The sequence below is a fragment of the Falco peregrinus genome, chromosome 16, assembly GCF_023634155.1.
Source record: "Falco peregrinus isolate bFalPer1 chromosome 16, bFalPer1.pri, whole genome shotgun sequence".
Lineage (NCBI taxonomy): Eukaryota > Metazoa > Chordata > Aves > Falconiformes > Falconidae > Falco > Falco peregrinus.
Genome location: NC_073736.1, coordinates 3,916,421 through 3,928,538, shown reverse-complemented (window position 1 = coordinate 3,928,538; position 12,118 = coordinate 3,916,421). Strand labels below are relative to the sequence as shown.

Sequence of the window (12,118 nt, the reverse complement as noted above, 5' to 3'; positions counted from 1 at the left end):
TTTTTGCAAACCACTTCTACCTCAGATACATTGCATAACACCTCTGTGGCACAACTGTATGCTTGGGAAAGGGGTACGGGGCGAGCATCAGGTGTATGATATTCATAGCTGCTTCTAATCACGTTGAGCAGCAAAAGGTATGGAAAATAAGCTGTGCAGGAGGGTTGAACAACTCCTCTGTGTCCATGGAAAGTGCAGCAAGGAGCTTGTGGGGACCGAGTTGTGGGTGGGCAGCAGGGACTCGTACCGCGACGTGTCTGCAAAGTGGCTACTGGAGAGTGTCAAAGAGCAGGACGATGTCTGGGATAAAGGGAAATGAGTCTGAAAGCACCAGCTGTGCTGTGGGAATGGCCACTATGGACATCAAGAAATGATGGTGGCAAGCAAGAATTTAGGAGATCATTTGGTGAGTGGTCTAAACCCTGCGTGTGGCTCTGCTGGTGCAGGGACAGCCTGCTTTGTTGTTGCAGTGGCTTTAAGATGTTGAGGCAATAGGGAAGAAATTCCCAGCTGGCTCTGCCGCGCTGGCTTTGCGATCGCTGCTGCTGATGTGAGATGTTCCCTGCTTCCACCAGCAGCTCCTTTGGCTGGTGTAAACAAAGAGATATATTTGCTGGTGCAAATAGGAGATGCACGGCAGCTGCAGAGAAGGAGCCCCTGGCTTCGGGATTCATGTGGGATTTTAGGCTGTGGTTTCACCACTTGGTTGGCGTAGTCTAAATCTGTGCTGGTGCTGGGAAAGGGGGCTGCGCTCAGCCGTGCATCCCCAGCCCTCTTGTGCCAGGAAGAGCAAGGGGCTGATGTGGAAACACACTTTTTGCAGCGAGGAGGGCTGCGGTCTGTGCTTTGCAGGAGCTGTGCCCTGCACCGGCTGCCCAAGCCCAGCGATGACAGAGGAAAGGAAGCAGGAGGGTGCAGCTAGAGGATGGGAGAATCTCCGTTTCAACCAGTCATGATGACATGGCAGTTTTAGATGAGTTTTTCTGAGGGGGAAAAAAGACCAAACCCACCCTTCTTGCGGCTAGCTGAGCCAAGGATGAGCAAGCACCGGCAGAAACTCGTAGTGCAGAAGCAAAGCTGAACCCCAAGCAGCGTGCCTCCGCGAGGGACACGCTACAGCAGCCAGGGCAGCTTTGTGCCAGCGTCACTGCGGCTCCAGCATGGCTCTGTTGAGCACAGGAATATTGTAGGGAAAATCATCCCCTGCCTGAGGCTGTGGTCCCAGGAAAATACCTGGTGCCAGGGTGGCCGAGGGAGAAACAGGTCCTTGAGTTTGCTGCTCTTTCAGTTCCTGCTCTTATTGCCATAAACATATCGCATTGCAATGGTGAGCGCAGACACTTTAAAAAGCCGTTTGCTCCGTCGCTGCCTGCAGAAGTAGTTAATTTTTCATCTTTCTCTCTTTGGCCATGGTACTGCACTGCTGCAGGAGTTCCTGTGTGTTTCCATGAGCCTTCTCCCTTCCTCCCACCCTCCCTCGCTGGTGTGACATCTCAGGGCTAGGCCAGGCTGTAGCAGAGGTGCGAATGCTGCAAGAACCAGTTGCTGGGGGTAGAAGGGGGACTTCACCTTTTGGGACCCCCCTTCTCCCCCAGCTCTGGGCTGTGCTTGGTCTCTATCCGCCTCCCAGCCCTGGGTTGTGTATCCTTTGCCCCCCCCCCCCCGAGTGGCATCTTGCCCCGTCCCCAGCCTTGTTTCAGACCCCTGTCACTGTCTCGGTGTGGCAGCTCTGGGTTCGGGGCCATTTGGGACCATTTAATCCAAACCCAGGTCTGAGCTGCTGAGCCACCAGCACTGGGCACCGAAGGATGCTCCAGCGGCCGCCCAGGCTCCCGGCCATCCTACCCTGCTCCAGCTCCTCCGAGGTCTCTTTGAGATCCCATGGAGCATGCAGGGCACATGGGAGCCCAGGGCGCAGGGGCAAGCGCTGGGTGCTGTTGGGGGCTGCAGCAGCTGAGGGGAACTGGCAGGCCAGCAGCACTCAAGCTGGGAGCACTGGGAGCACTGGGAGGGTGCTGAGGAGAGAGCACAGAGGAGCTGGAGAAGCTCAGCCTCGCCACCTGCCTGGGGAGCAGCAGGAGCAGGAGCTGCCTGATGTTGAGCACCAGCAGCAGGGAGCTGGTGGCCGGGGATGCAGGGGATGCTCCTGCCGGCAGCCCAGCCTGGCAGCGTGCAGGCAGTGGGGTGGCCAGCAAGGAGGGGACAGCCACGCCAGAAGCTTTTGGTGACAAAGCTCTGGAGACGTAAGCGGTGGGTGGGTGGGTGACATGGGGCCAAAAGCCCCACTTGCTTCAGTGTCCCTGTTGAGGGAGCAAGTCCTCTAGACACGGATGCCCTGGAGGGACAGGGAGCAGCTCCCCTGGCTGTGTCAGCCTTGTCACATCCTGAGCAGCCGGTGTTCAGCAGAAGGCTGCTCATTTGGACTTTATAAACAGCTACTCGTTTGGATTTTATAAAACCCAATTTTCCCACAACTTCCTTAAAAGACCGAAATGAGCCCAGTGTTTCCAGTAAGGCTGCAACTGGCTCCCAGAACCAGTACGGCTTCGGGACATGCTGCATGCACAGCAGGCAGGCTCCGCTGCCACCGCTGCCTGTGCTGCCCTTACCTCCCCAAAGGTCCCCAGGCAGCTCCTGCAGGCTGTGGCACCCTTCAGACACCTGAGTTACAGCCCTTTGCAGCCTTTGGCTTCTCCAGGCTGCTGACAAAGGATGCAACCAGATCCAGCTGTGCTAGTGCTGCTGCTAGAGGGTCAGAAATTGCAACGCTGGTCCTGCTGGCCTTCGGTTGAACGCATCTAACTGTGCTTTGCCTCCAGGGACAGGGTCCCTCAAGGTTTGTGTGCTGATGGTGATGATGTTATCTGTGGTGCAAGCCCCGAGCCAATTATTTCTTTGGACTTTGATGTTGAAGGGGAGAAAGAGCAGCTCCTGCAAGGTGAGAGGATGGCTCAGAGGGAAAGGAAATCCCCCTCCTCATCCTCAAGAAATTGTGGGCTGCCTGGTTGTTGGCGGGAGAAGTCCTGAGGAATGACTGGTAGCCCTTCTCCCGGTGTGTATGTTGCTTTTTGGAGAGGAGCTTTGGGTGACAGGAGCTTTGGATATGAGCTTTTTGGATATGTGCTGCATGCTGTTTGCTGGCTAAATGTTGGCATCCAAGCCACTCGTTGGAGAAGATCGAGCAGGGGGATTGGGGGGGGCGGTCAGAGCACTGCAGGGAGCACCCAAGGGCCAGGGCAGAGAGCACTGGAATTTCCCAGGGGATTCGAGGGGCTGCGGCACTTCAGCCAGTTGCTCGCTGAATTCAAAGCCCAGTGTGCCTGGTGGTAAATCCTTCTGCTTTGCTCTACTAGAGGATCTGGACCTGGCATGGTGTCCTCTTTCAGACGCTCTACTGCATGTTCAATTGCTGTGCCAAGGAGCATGTGCAGGGAGGTGACAGCTTTGGGGTGTCACTGTTTTCTTTGGGCTTGTTTTAAACAGGAGGAGAGGATGCAGGATCCCCGAAAACAGGGCTGTTCCAGAGGACCAGGCTCTTCCACATGAACAGACATCAACGGACTTCACCTGAGGTTGGTGAAAGGACATGGGACATGGGGCTAAGGCGGTGATCACTCCTGAGAAGGATCTACGTGCACACAGATCTTAATGCCCTCAGGCTGCAGAAAAAGGATAGGGATAGAGCAACATGGGGGATGCTAAAAAATGACCCCTGGCACTGCCAAGGCACGGCCGTGTCAGAGGCTGTGGGCTTTCAGGGGTGTCTCTGAAGTTCTTCTGTACCTCCCTGGTCCTGTCCAGCTGAGCAGGGAATGGTCTCAGGATGCTGCTGCTGGTCACTGACGGGCAGTGCATGGTATTGGGATGTTTGCTGAAGTGGGATGGATGGGACTGAAATAGGGATAAGTGGCAAGAGCCAAGCCTTTGGGGTTCCCTTCCTGGTCTTAAAGACCCCCACTGTGACCATGGGTGTTTAACTGGGTATCTTGTTACCCACCAGCCATGAAACAAGCTGGATCTGCAAATTTATCTTGCCATCCCTGACAGACCTGTTGTCATAAACCACATCGATCCACAATGGGACAAGAGATGCCCCTGCAGCCTAGGTCTTCATCAGAGATGAGCTCAGGGGTGCTGGTCATTTCCCCACGTATCCACAGGACAGCTTGAGCAAGCCAGGAGGCCACGGGTGGAGCAGGATGGGTGCCACCAATCCAGACAATACAAACAGGGCAGATTTGCAGCAGAAAACCAAATGCACAGCGGAGCCGAGACTCCAACCGCTCGGTCAGGGCTGAAAAAGGCGCAGGACTTGGTAAGAGCTGCAGGAAGTAGCTGGGGTGGCAGATGGATTAGTGGTTTAATAAAGCTGCTCAGCCGGAGCGTGGGTGTGGGGAGGGGATGGTGCAGCACAGAGGTGCAAGGCAAATTAGCCCCCCTCACTGCGGGATGGTGCAGCGCGTTAAATCAGCTCTTTGAGAAACGGTCAGCGTTTTGTTCCAGGCAGCAAAGAGGGACGCCAGGGCAGCGTTTTACCAGTAGGCTTGGGGAGCTGCCTGAAGCTGTTAAAAAGTTGGGGTTTTTTGATAGATTTCCTTTGTATATGGCACAATTGTGCTACAGATCCTGCTGCTGCCTGGTGAAATGGGGGAGACGGGAGCTAAGGAACAGTTAGGGTGGGGGAAGCTGAGGAGCAGATGTCTGCAGGGTTTTGTTGCTGGCTCCCTATGTGACCCCAGGCCAGCTTTCCCCCCTGCTTGCCTCAGTTTCCCTCCTGCGCCAGGAGACATCTGCTCGAGTGCATGAGGCGCTCTGAGCTCTCCGGATGATAAATTGGCATGGCCAGGGTGGTGAGGGGAGGAGAGGTAGAGTTTTTTTCAAGATCAGCTGCCGGAATTAGCATTACATCAGAATCAAGCCGTTTTACACAGATATTTTGTCAATGCTGACATCAACTTTTATTTTTTTCTCTCTCATTTTTTTCCCTGCTGCAGCCTCATGCCCTGGGAAGCTCGGTGGAGCTGGAAGGCAAGGAGGAGCTGATTCTGAATGCAGCAGCTGATACACCTGCAACTCCACTTGTCACCCTCCTGCCTGCAAACCCCCCCCCCCCCCGCTGCGGTCCTGGCCGGGAGGTGAGCCCCCCGCACCCTCCTGCCAAGGCTGGGAGCAGAGCCCCTGCGCTGGGTCCCCCCAGACCCTCAGCTGAGCTGCGAGAACCTGCTTGGGGAAGAGAAATCTCCTCGTAGCACCAGATGGCACTCTCCGACTTCCAACCGAGCTGAACCAAGCCGGTCTAACCCAGCTGGGTGACACAGACACCCGTGGGTGGCTGCGGGGCCACCCTGGCTCCTTGCCCCGTGCCCGGGTCCAGGCTGCGGGGAGCAGGGGACACTGGGGACAGGAGGATGGGGGGCATCAAGGGACCATCTCTGCACAGGCCAAGGAGGTTTTGGAGGTTTTCCATCAACCTACAGGTTCTGGTCACCCCACGCAGCACGGGTGGCAGGCTCACCTCTTGCAAACCCTTGGCAAAGCCAGGATTCCAGGTTTGTGCGGTCCAGCCATGAGCCCCGGACGCGGTGCCGGCAGCGTGTGCATGCCACCCACGGCTCAGTCGGGCTCGCCGCAGCCTCGCTGAACTGTCTGGAGGATGTGACTAAGGGAAAGTTATTCTCTGCTGCCCTGCTGCTGCCCTTCGTGCTGTGGTGCAGGGCTGCCTGCTGCTCCCAGGCAGGAGGGAGAGCTGGTCCAGCTCGCCCGGCACCGCAGCACCCAGCTCAGCACGGGGTGATGGCTCTCCAGGGATGCTGCGGTACGGAGAACGCTGCAGAAAGGAACAGCAAACCTGTTGTTTGTCAGGTTTTAGCCACAATTCCTTCCCAGTTCCCTCTGGGATTGCTGGGAGGATGCAGACGGTGGCAGTGCCAAGTGCCTGGGGGCCAAGGTCGGAGCTGTGATCCCCAGCCCCCCGCAGAGCCCAGCCACCGTGCCCAGATCATGGGTGTCTCCACACCAAGTTTATCATGACTGTGCTGTCTTTGGGCTCTGGATGGAAGGAGAATGTGGGCTTCAGGGAAAGTGCTTCTCACACACCCCAGATTTATCAAATTGATTAAAAAAAAACCCAACAGATCCAGGCCTTATTCCTATAATAGCTATTGGAGCGCGTTGGATGTTAATCAAACTGTCTGTTCGCTGTGTCCAGAGAAACCAGCATAAGCCAGCTTGTGTTTTTCAGGCATTGGAAGAGCTGTCAAGCTATAATCTGTTTAGGACCAAGCAACTTATAAATATACTTTCTGATAATCTGTTGTATAAATATGGGAAGAGAGGGGGTGTTCTGTGACTGTGTGTATCGATCAGATGGCTGATAAATCTGGGGTGGGGTGTGTGTGTGTGCTGAGTGTAGGGGCTCCCAGCAAGAAGGGAGGGACCCTTCCTCCTTTCCACCTTTGTCCCCGGCACAGAATCGTTCTGTCCAGACTGTTCCCTCCAGCTTTGCCCACTGGGTTTGAAATATTGCAAATAACAGAGCCCCCCTCTCTGGGATGCATCTCTGGGATGCAGACGGTGGTCGAGCGCTGATCCGTCACGTCCTGGTGTGAGCCCTGCAGCACCCGGCACCTGCGAGCACCCTGGGGAGACTCTCAGATCCTTGGTGTGCCAGCGCAGAGGGTGCTCAAGCATGGCAGCAGAGCTCTCTGCAGGCAAGAAGCTTGGGACAACCTGCTCCCAAGGTCCCACAGGTCTGTGCTGATGTGGCCAAGCGCCTGGGGTCGGCTCCCGGCTGAGAGGACACGTTGAGAGGGTTATCCAATTTGCCGAAGTACTCGAGGTGTCTGTCTCTGACATATTTCTTTCTCTGACCAAGGTTTTCGGAAGATGGCAGGAGAAACCATTGGCAGCTTTGGGAGAAGCTGGGCACAGCTGGGAGCATGTGGAGCAGGAGCTCCTGGAAAAGGCTGAGGTCAGTCTGGAAGAGGACGCCGTCGGTGTGCCGGCGTGGGATGTGTGCCACCACGTGCGCCGTGGCCACAGCTGTATTTCTGCCTCCTCCACCAAGCCATTGTGGGACCATGGGCAAGGCACTTGGGCCAATACGCTTTCAATTGCGGAGTGACAGGTCCATAAATCCATTTTAGAAAAGCTGGTGGCTTCTGTAGGAAAAAACAAAACAAAACAAAACCAACCCCCCCAGCACGTTTCAGCAGAGGCTGTTTATTAAACGAGCCTAGGTTTAAGTCTCCCCTTTGAGAAGGCTGGCTGTGCGCTCCCTGCCTCAGCTTCCCCTTTCACACAAGGGGTTGCGTACCACCTCCTCCCCTCCAAAGCACCTTATGGATCAGTGCCAAATTTCTAAATGCCTCTGAAATCAGGGCTGACAAGGGCTCTGGGCAGTACCAGGCAACTGGCTCCGGAAACCCTCCGTCTCCCCGTGGGGAATTTCCAAGCCTGGCTCTGAGAAGGCAGATCCACGCGCCGGTTATCGCTCCTCGCTGGTGTGAACCGAGGGCAGCCGAACACCAGCACGCCCCTCCTGAAGGCAGGGACAGCCCGGGAGAGAGGAAAAAGTGACTTCCTTCGCTTCATGCACAGGAAAAGCATGTCTGGGAGGTGGGGAGGGGGGTTCTGGGGGGGGCTGCTCGCCCTTGCTGTCTGCCGGGCACGTGTGCATGGGGGTCACTTCACAGCATCCCATCTTCTCCCTCGTGCAAAGACCAGATGTGTTGTCTTGTCTTCAGGAGCTGCAAAAGGGGGATGGGAAACTTCCAAACAGCGTTGGAAAATGGAGCGTGGAGGCGGTTTCTTTGTCTCACGCCGCGCGGGCCAGGAGTTACACTGGGTTGTTTGCTTGGTTAATTATTTTTTTTTTTCCCTCCATGCTCAGCTTTCTCCGCAGCCACCTCATCCTGCAGTGTGGGGGCAGGCGCAGACTTTGAGCATTTAGGAAAGCACTCAGAGTTTAATGGGGATGCTTCTCTGTTTGAACCCATCTGCCATGAGCTCCGGAGCGCGGGTCTGATCCCAGAGCCCGCACAGTAGCTCCTTTCAGCCTCTGAGGGGGTGTCTGCAAACAGATGCCGATTCATAAGCACAGTCTTCGCAGGCAGATAAAGGCAAGGGCACGCCTGGCATGGCTCCCGGAGCCGCAGTCACTGGGAATTGCTGGTGTCCAGCTTCTCTGAGGCAGTAAATGGAGCTGGAGGCCAGAGGGGTGCAAGCAGCTGGGCGTCAGTGGGGTGTCACGTCAACCTTGCTTCACGCTAACGGTTGTGACGCGGCAGCGTGGGTCCAGCTCTCGTAGCCAGGGATGCTGGAGGTGCCCAGGGCTCCGTGCTGCCCAGCAGCTGCAGGTAACGGGAGGGAAGAGCACTGGGCAGCACCGGCAGGCGGAGGGAGTGGGCCGCAGGGCTGGTGGGAGGCAGTGCCAGTGTGTTGGCTGCTTTGGTCCTGAGGTGCATCCTTCCCTCCCTAGATCCCACTCCTGGGAGAGGTGGGATGCAGCTCTGGATGGACCACCCCACATCGGCAGCCCTTCTGGAAGAGATCCATGCTGCTTCTTTGCTCCCCACCCTGGTACCGGCCAGGCTTAGGCTTGTCCCAAAGAGCTCCTCAGCTCCAGCTTTTTCCTCTTCGTTCCCCTATGTTTCTCTTTAATGAACATACCACATTTCCCTTTTTGCTTTCTCCTGTCCTGTTCCTGGGGAAGGTTCTGTGAGTCTCACGCCCCTGGCTGGCATGGCCTGGGTTTGGGTTGGATTTATTATATATATATATTTAGATCAAGCATTTAGTGTAAGTAAATTGTTCTCACTTCTCCCTCTGATTATTCACTTTCCCTTATTAATCAGTTCTGTGTTGCATTACTTTTTCTCCTTTCCCAACCCTTCCACCCTCTAGCTTTTTCGTGTTCCCCACATTAGTTATTCCCTGTGGCTTTTAGCATTTTTATTTATTAATTTCAGGGTAAGAAGAGACAGGTTCTGCCTCTGCTCCCTACCCACTGCAAAAGGAGCAGTGAGATTGGTTTGGCTGGTGATGATCTCCATCCCCTGGGTCTACAGCCAACCTCTTGTAGAGGTATCAGGGAGGGGTCAGGGGGGTGGTCCTGGCCCTGGGGTTGGAGAAGTAGCCCCCTGCCCCTTCATTTTCCCTTGGGTGCATGGGAGGTGTCCCGTCCCTGCATCCTCACCTCATCCCAATCCCCTGCCTCTGCCCTGAGCCACTTGAACCACTGACCTCGGCAGCGGTTCCCAGCCCCAAGCGGCTCATTCACGGCCAGGCAGGAGGAGCTGCTGGCAGCCGGGCTCCTGCTAATCTGGGAATTGTATGCCAGGAAGCACACACCCAGCCGAGCTGCCCCAGACAAAGCCAGCAGTGTACGCACCAGCTCTCCCCAGGCGTTGCTCTGCGCGGCTCAGGGCTATTTCTGAGCCGTCCCCAGCGCGTGAGGCCTCGGTGGTTCCTTCCCTGGACTTGCCCGAGGGTTGGGCACCTGCGATGGCTGCAGTGCCAGAGCTCGGTCCTCCTACGAGGGCTCCCAGCCTGGCACCTGGTGCTCCTGCCTTTCTCCGGGGCGAATCATAAAACAGGGCTGTAGCATCTAAACTGTGCTGGCTAACGGGAAACCATGGCTGTGAAAGGGATGAACTCCCTGATTATCTCTGGGGTGTTTACTCTGGAGCCTAACAACAGCAAATTAACCACAGCCATCATTACTTTCGAGCTAGAGTGGTTTAGCCCATCTGTCCTGGCAGTCCCTTCCCACCTGGGTACCAAAACTCTGTCCTTGACACATCCCTGGAAGCCTTGAGCTCCAAATAGACTTGACTTCTGTGTAAAACCGTCTGAGATTTCCCGAAGAGAAGTGCTATATAAAATGTAGGTATTATTAGCATTCTCCCACTGCCAGGTCATATGTCAAACACCAGCCCAAGGTGTTAGGAGGAAGGGTTTGCCTTGGCTGAGTCATTTCGTAGCAGCTCGTTTCAGGGTTATGCGCACCTCTTTGGGAAGCAGCTGGTGTCATCTGCTAAATTAGGTCTGGCAGAGGCAGCAAGTCATTTCCACAGCATCCGAGCATCCCTGGTCAGCACAGTCCTTGTCCCTGTGCTGTTCCCGCTGCGTAGGTGGGAAGCGGAGACGCCTACACCGAGCTGTCCTTGGCGATGTTCAGGGCAGGCTGATGGAAATTTGCTCGGTGACTTATTCTGCTCTACCCTTTTGAGGGCACATCGCCTTGACAAGAAGCTGCACGTTCACGTGATGCTCCCACATCCTGCTCGATGTATTTTAAGGTTGTTTACAAACACTGATGTGGTGCTAGAGCAAGCGAGGCTGCTCACAAACTGCGTGAGCTAGAAAAGCCTCTACAAACCTCGTCGTCTTCCCATGCGCTGATAGAAGATGATGATCCAGCGCTGGAGTGCAGCTCTAACTGGAGATGGATGGGCTGGTGGGACTGCTCTGGCGCTGGGAGGCTCAATCCAATTCCCTGCATCGTCCTGCACTTCGCTGCAGCCTTGCATGGAGACCCATGGCCTTGCTCTGCTTATTCTGCGTCTTCAGTAGCGCCACGAAGCCCCGGTGATGGGCTCCTTTGTGCAAGATGCTGCACAAATGCGGAGTAAAATAGATGGCCGGTGCCTGAAATAATGTCCAGTCTGAGACTTCCAGGTCTCACAAAGCTGTTGTAAAGTTGCATTACAAATGTGAGACGCTCAGATATTACGATGATATGAGCCAACATAATAGAATATTTTAAATTAAATATTTATCTGGATCCTCAGCCTGTGAAAGGGGTAGAGCTCTGCTGGCTTCTGTGGACTCACACTAATTTATTTTTTATTATGACCCATTTGTATTATGATGGTGGCGGGGAGGTTCTAGGAGATCGCCTCCAGCTTAAGACCCCATTATTTCAGGTGTTCTAAAAGCACAGAACAGCTCGACGATCTGTGCCCCAAATTTGAAACCGCTAAGGATGTAGCCTGGTAATTTTGTAAAAACCAAACTTGTTCTCTAACGTACACACAGTGCTTCCTCTGCACAGGCATGGACCCTTCCCCGGCGATGCAGACGGGCTGCAGAAGCCCCCTCTCCCTGCCGATGGTACCGCACTGGCTGAGAAAGGGATTGCCATTGCATCAACAAAGAGCCCTTGCAGCCCCAGCCCAGACAGGAGAAATATTTGCCACACAAAGACTCTATTTTCAAGGAAATCCTCCGACTTCGGCGTCAAATGAGAGAAATGATTCAAACTCTGGAGGCAAGCGGCGGAGACAGCCGTGGGTAGGAAATTCTCATGGCATGGGCTGAGCGATTCGCCTGCCTTGTCCACAACGGGAGCAAGGGCTGCTTTTACGAGCAGATATAATTCCTGCTTTACATTCAGGAATTATTTGAATCCCTTTGCAGATGCAGGCTGCAGCTAAACCTGTTTTCTATTTGCACCCACCCATAGCCCTCCTAGAGGGATGCTTGGGGCTTGTGCAATGGGGTGAAGCAGCAGGGATCCAGGGGAACCCCAGCATGGGGCTGGCAGAGCCCTGGAGATGCTTCTGTCTGGGATGAGGAACAGCAACCGATGGCCCGAGCTCACCGGAGAAATCCTGTGCGGGGCTGGGGCCAGCCACTGCGGAGCAGCTACGTGCTGCTCACCACCTTCCTCCCAGCAGCGTCAGGACGTTTTGCTCACCAGAGCCATGATTTTGATCAAAGGAAACGTTAGTCATTGGAGACTTGAGCTTTTGGTGTTAAAATTAAATGTTAGCTGTTAAGCTGGCACCCATGATAAAGAAAACTCTGCTTCACCAGCACGAACACGCTTCGTGCCTGAGTTTAAAAGGCCAACGGGGCAACTGCATCCTCTGCGGGCTGGGGGTAGCTCCTGGGACCCACGTTGCTCCTGGGACAGCCTGGATGGGTTTTCAAGCCATCAGCTGCCTTTCCACAGCCCCGGCCGAGGTGCTGATGCCTTCAGAAATGACAGGCCAGCTGCCGCTCTGAATCAGGCAGGAAGGAGCCGCGTCTGCCGCAGCATATAAAAGAGCTGTTGGGTCTGTTGGTGATATATAAAATGCGATATAATGTTACCTATAATTTTTAAAGCTAG

The 12,118-nt window shown here is 55.0% G+C and overlaps 1 long non-coding RNA gene across 1 annotated transcript in view; it reads left to right on the top strand.

The window, feature by feature from the left end:
• LOC114012766 (uncharacterized) overlaps positions 1 to 12,118 on the top strand; it is a 25,597-nt gene extending 13,479 nt beyond the window's left edge. Inside the window, exons 8-10 of the long non-coding RNA XR_003555459.2 lie at positions 3,484 to 3,572; positions 4,048 to 4,315; positions 4,995 to 12,118. This is a non-coding gene — a long non-coding RNA (uncharacterized LOC114012766). The remainder of the gene's footprint in view (positions 1 to 3,483; positions 3,573 to 4,047; positions 4,316 to 4,994) is intronic.